This window comes from Helianthus annuus, chromosome 11 (genome assembly GCF_002127325.2).
Source record: "Helianthus annuus cultivar XRQ/B chromosome 11, HanXRQr2.0-SUNRISE, whole genome shotgun sequence".
Classification (NCBI taxonomy): domain Eukaryota; kingdom Viridiplantae; phylum Streptophyta; class Magnoliopsida; order Asterales; family Asteraceae; genus Helianthus; species Helianthus annuus.
In genome coordinates this window covers 161,990,746-161,997,014 of record NC_035443.2, presented here as the reverse complement: position 1 = coordinate 161,997,014, position 6,269 = coordinate 161,990,746, and the positions used below count along the sequence as shown (strand labels likewise).

Sequence of the window (6,269 nt, the reverse complement as noted above, 5' to 3'; positions counted from 1 at the left end):
AAAAAAATTAAAAGGGGTTAAAATACTAATATGAAAATGTTTGAGTTTAAAAGTAAAAAAAAAAATCATTTTTTTTTTGGAAAACTTTCCAAGCTAAAGATACAACACTCTAATGCAAGAAAATGTTGTTAATCTATACATATAACTAGTCTTAAGCTACCCGCATTGTGGGCCAGTGGGCATAAAAACATGCTACCAACGTTGAGGAGATGGGGACGTAAAACCATGCTAAGTAGCATCGAACGAACCAAAACCGGGTAAAGCATAAAAACACGAATTTCCAACACAAAGTGACTTACGTGAAGTAAAACGTAGAAGGAGTCGAATTTATAACGATGGGTATTAGAAAGTGAAGGGGGTAAAACAAACTTAAAAGACCAAATATGACCACTAAATACGAATGAAAAAAAAAAACCCGAGGGGCCAAACGTGACTATCAAACACTGTGCTAAATAGTAACGAACGACGAACAAATCCGAGAAAAACGTAAAACAAAAACTAATAGAAAAACTAAAATTATTTAACCTTTGTGACACAAATTATAAAAACTAAAGTTTTGTCGCAAAATAAAAAATCATAATGCCCAAAAAAAAAAAAAAAAAAAAAAAAGAAGACAAAAAGACAAAAAATAAAATATTCCTCCATATGGTATTAAAATTAAAATTGAGAGATTTAATAATAATAATAATAATAATAATAATAATAAGGATAAGGATAACAAAATATTTTTATATATAATACTAAAATTGAAATTAAGAGATTTATAGATAATAATAGTAATAATAATAATAATAATAATAATAATAATAATAATAATAATAATAATAATAATAAAGATAAGGATAATAAAATATTTTTAAATAAAAATGAAAAAATAATTGTGAAGTTGAAGGAAAAATTGTCACGTGTCATTAATTGTAGTCTTTTATTAATATTTAGATAAAGTAAATCGTATGAAGGACACATGTCATTAAATAGGAAGCCCTTTAATGTGTTTTCCCGCCTAAATAGAATTATCAGCACCTATTATACTGTAGATAAATACTTTAAATTTCAAATATATCTGCTTTTATAAATCCTAAAATTAAGGAAGCTTAATTTTAAAATTTTAAATTCCTTGAACGTATAATATACATATGTGATTGGTTTTTCCTTTTTATTAAATTTAATTCCCTAATGCTTATTTATTTAATTATCAGTTAATCTTTAATCTTTTAATTTATCATTACCTTTTATTAATAATAATAGGATTAATTTCATATATACCCTTACAAACTTATGCCCAGCAAAAAAAATGACAAATATCATATATACCCTTACAAAAACCAAAAATATCATATATGTCCTAACAAATAGTTAAAATATCAAAAAATACCCAATTTATTAAAAACAATCTAATAAATAGTCACTTTACACTTTTTTTAACTTTTAAGTTTTCTTATATGTTCATATTTTTATATAACACATTTTAAGCTTAAATTTATTTTTACCCTTTTTTTGTTTTTATTTTTCTATTTTTTTCTATACACAATAGTATTCTCCATATATATAATATTTAAGCTAACTAAATTAAGCTAGAAAAGAATAAATATAATATATAAAGTTAAAGGTCATATATGAGATTTCAAAGTAATAGAACGTCTTACTCTCATATTAAATAATAATATGTTTGCTCCTCTATCCTTTTAAATCACAATATCAAATCATTATTTTTTCTGATTCCTCCTATTCTTAACCGATTGAATTATATATTATACAACCTGTGTAATATATGGTTTTATTCAACCTAATACACGGGTTTTTTTTATAAATATATTTACCTTTTTATTATTTAATATATTAAATTATATTACATTTATTTAACCCGTGTAACACACGAGATTCTAACCTAATTTATAATATGAAAATTAACATAAAAAAGTGTCACGGCATGAGAGTTCTAGATCCTTTGAGGTCAATATCGTAATTTCCTATTATTTATTTACCCTAAATGTTTCACCACTTATATAAACAACCCTTGCGCCTCTTCTGCAACACATACTCACCCTAGCAGCCGTCATGTAGCTGTAGACACCATCATCTTATATATATATATATTTTTTTTCTTACATCTTTTCAACTTTTGATTCTTATTCGGCAAATTATTTTGTTTGATCGTAGTTTGTATTCGGAATGGATATGGTGGAGGGGATCTCATGGTTATGGTGGAGGGGATCTCATGGAGATGGTCTAATCTCTTGGTTTTGATCGTGATTTCTCTGTTTAAATCGAACGGTATAATTTATTTATAATTCGCTTGGGCATAAACCTTCTTTAAATATGTCAGCGAATTTCTTTGGTACGCAACCTTAAACTCCACAACCCTTTTCTAAGGTAAACTATACAATTTGACTTTAAAAAGTTATTAAAGTATTAATGAGCACATGCTACTTTGCTAAATATATGTTGGTGGTTTGTTAAATGCTAATATAGGTTTTGATATGTACTAATGTAGGAATATATTTCGAGTTTGTTCCAAACAACCAACTTGATTTCTATCTTGCTACGGGAAAGCAAGCTGCAAACGACGACGATGACATTTTTGACAAGAAAGATGAGGATGACGCTGAGTATTAAGTATTATCGACTTGTTTTCGGATGTTATTTTAAGACCTTATCGCACAGATACGTTTTATGCGATTTTAGTATGTTAAGTGTTATTTTAGTATGTTAAGTGTTATGTTTATTTAGTTTGTTTGTGTTGCGTAAAACTAGAAAATTGTCAGGTTTGTATATAACCGAAAATATTGAAAATGCATATACATATTAAATTGAATGAAGTCATATGTTGTTGGAATCAAATTAAATGGAGTCATACGTTTCTTAGGAAGAAAGAGGAAGAATTGTACAAGACAACGTCAGTCTCTTATATCTACTTGCAAGTGTTGTTCTTGTTGTCTGTCCATATAGTATGGGCGTTAGTCATTTCATTTTTGATGTTTATATCGTTTTAATTGATTTATGATTTTTCATTGTGACTTGATTGTGTTTCCATATTTAATATTGTCTTATTTATTGAACTTGTGGGTTCTATTGAGACTTAAATGGTTGTTTGGCAACTTCTTCCGAACATTGAGTGTTGAATCAATAAGGCAGGGTATGGAGGATGGTCCTAGATGATCTGCCACATAGGCGTCACATCATAGTCCTTCCAATGATGGTCCATCCTATAAAATTAGAGGGTATGGAGGATGGTCCTAGATAATCCTACCCCACTACTTTTATGTTTTTTATTTTTTTAATCTTCTACTTTTTTTAACATTTAACCGGATAATATTATAAATAAGTTAATTAAATATTTACAACTTTTATAGATTTATTATTTTATTTATGTTATAGTTTTAAAATTACCCTTAATAAGTAAAACAAAATAAAAAATATACATAAATTTTACATTAATGATATTAATGATGCACCATAAACAATAAAAAGTAGCAGTCAACACTCAACCCATATGTTACTCATATGTTACTTGAATGTTTTTACTGACATACTCAACCATTTTTTTTTTATTTTTCTCTGTCTCTCTATCTCTAGTCTCTACAGCTCCTTCATTTTCCAATTTTCTCATTCTTTATGGAATCATTCATGGTCTAATAGATGAATTGATGTCTCCATTTACATGTATGAGTATGTGGGTCAAGGTATTCATCCCAACACTTCATTTCCATCTTCACTTTTGTGCTTCTTTTTTATTAGAAAAAAAGTAGAACTGGTCGAACCTTTAAACGAATTCCGGCCGAACCACCGGCCGCCGGTCAAACCTCCGGTTGCATACAGAAACGGTCTGAAGGGGTGACTCGGCCCGGCACAAGCAATGAACTCCGGTCAGACCGAGTCTGAGAACCTTGATTTATCTCATTATTATTTATTATTAATAATTAATAATATATATACATACACATATAACAGCTTTACACAACAACAAAGCCTTGGACTCACCATTTTTTTTGTCAGCATATGGACCGTCACCAACGTCTTAGGCTAGACGGAGAGGACGGGACGGTGGGGGGCAGGATGGTGTTCCTCTGGCGTCGAAGCTCGACGGGGATGGGGACGGTCCCCATACCCTATAGCCTAAGAGATCTGAACCATTAAGAGTTAGTATAATGCTAAACCCTTCAGAGGTAAATGTCACTAATTAAGATTAGAGGTCTTAACCATTCAGACTAGACTATGTATAATACTTAACCATTCAGAAATCTGATCACGAACAAGGGCGAACCCACATTAAACTGGTCGGGGTCCCTGGACCCCAATGTTTTTTAAAAAATTAGTGGATCCGGTATATTAAATTTTATAAGGACCCATAAATACAATTAGGTGGACACCAAAGGAAAGCTGGTGTAGTGGTAAACCTCACTCTTTAACAACAAGAGGTCATAGATTAATGTATAGCATGTTTTTTTTTAAATCTGTTCAAACTTCGCTCTGACCCGAACGAGAGCCGACTCGAAAATTTTAACGCTTTGTTACGAAAATTTTGAACACCGAAAAAATGGACCCCATTGGAAAAAAATCCCGGGTCTGCCACTGCCTACGAAACAAACAGTCTGAACCATTAAATGTTGAACCAGTAAGAAGTCTGAATCATTAAGAGTCTCATTAAGAGTCTCATTAAGAGGTAACAAACTGCCCCTTAACCTAGGAGTGTTAGGTAACAATTTACAGAACTTACTTTGCAATAAAATCAAATGGATTAAAAGATGCTAAATGGTTAAAAATGAAATAAATATTTGAATGGTTAAAAGATGCTAAATGGTTAAAAATGAAAGTAGTTTTGTGATGAGAGAGAGAGAGATGGAGGTTGCTATATGATTGTAAAGGAGATGATTTCAGGAAATAAAAGAGATTTGGGGAATGAATAATCACAAGACCTTTTAACCAAGCCTATATTAATATAAACCTATCCTAACGTACCGATCTTAACCCATTACCCATCCGACCTTTTTTTAAAAATATCCATCCTAACTCAAACTTATCTTGATCTTTTACCCAAGCCTATCCAACTTGCCCACTTTACCACCACCAGTTATAATTACTTGATGAGCAGCCCAACGTCTTCAATAAACCAAGCCCGCATCCTCAATAAGCCCATGAATAATTCTACAAGCTGAGCCCACTATCTTCATAAGTCCAGAAGTCCAGTATATGAGTTCTAGCTCATTTTACATGTCACATAAACAAATTTATTATACCCTTATACAATTACCAGCTAAAAACCTACCCGTTATCCAACCGTTGCGTCCAAAAAACCGCCAAATTACAGCGACAAAGCCACCGTTTCAACTAATATATGCAATTATCACACCGTATCATAGGTCCACGTATTATCCCACCGTTTCAATTGATTTCACTAATCCCATTGAATCATTCATGTTATCATCTTCAACTTGATTCAATGTTATTTAAAAAGTATTATTATTGACATATCCATTAATTATTAATTGAATGGTAACTCACGATTGTTATTGAAAGTTTTCCAAAATATTATTGGATCAATTCCGTTGCAGTTATTCAATTACATTATACTCCGGCACGTCCCTACCACCATTTCCCCGCCACCGTTTCACACCTTTTATAATCCTCAAAGCCACCACCATATACACGGTAACACAATCATTTACCACATAATTTCTCAACTTCTTATTAAAAATGGTACCAAGGAAGAACAAGAACAATGTCAACGATGAGTGTGAACCCTCCACCAACAACGTAATCTTACTAAACACCGCCGTCGTCCCACAGTTCTGCCACTGAGATTTCGGTTATCGGTGATCATGTATGTTAAATGCTAGCGGTGGTGCACCGGAGAGTAGTTGTCGGCGACAACCACGAAGGACAGGAGCGTTGACGCCCCGATCTTTACAGATCCGGAGACGAAACCCGTAGATCTTTTGCAGTTCGTTTTAGGGTAATGGCGGAGAGAACGGGAAAACTTTGGGATGTGAATATAATGGGGAGGAGGGGTGGTCACTAGTGATAGATTTCTATCACTCCCAATATCCAATCAAATCATGTCATGTCATCACCCAATATTCTATCACTAGTGATAGAATTGTAGTGGGGGTGGTATCACTAGTGATGGAATTCTATCACTCCCAAATTTTTTTAATTTTCATTTTAAAATTAGAAATTAACAATAAAACACTAAAATATAAATTTCATTAAACTTAAAAAATAAATTACATAGCAAAATAAAAAAAACAACTAAACATTAGAAAAAAAAA

The 6,269-nt window shown here is 31.6% G+C and overlaps 1 long non-coding RNA gene across 2 annotated transcripts; it reads left to right on the top strand.

Annotated features, from left to right (window-relative positions):
• Positions 1 to 2,037: 2,037 nt before the first annotated feature.
• On the top strand, positions 2,038 to 2,841 carry LOC110890880. Of its 2 annotated transcripts, XR_002564849.2 has the most exons (3): positions 2,038 to 2,066; positions 2,161 to 2,373; positions 2,495 to 2,841. It is a non-coding gene; the product is annotated as an uncharacterized LOC110890880 (long non-coding RNA). The 2 variants fall into 2 exon arrangements; XR_002564848.2 differs by having other exon boundaries at positions 2,050 to 2,373.
• The last annotated feature ends 3,428 nt before the right edge of the window (positions 2,842 to 6,269 follow it).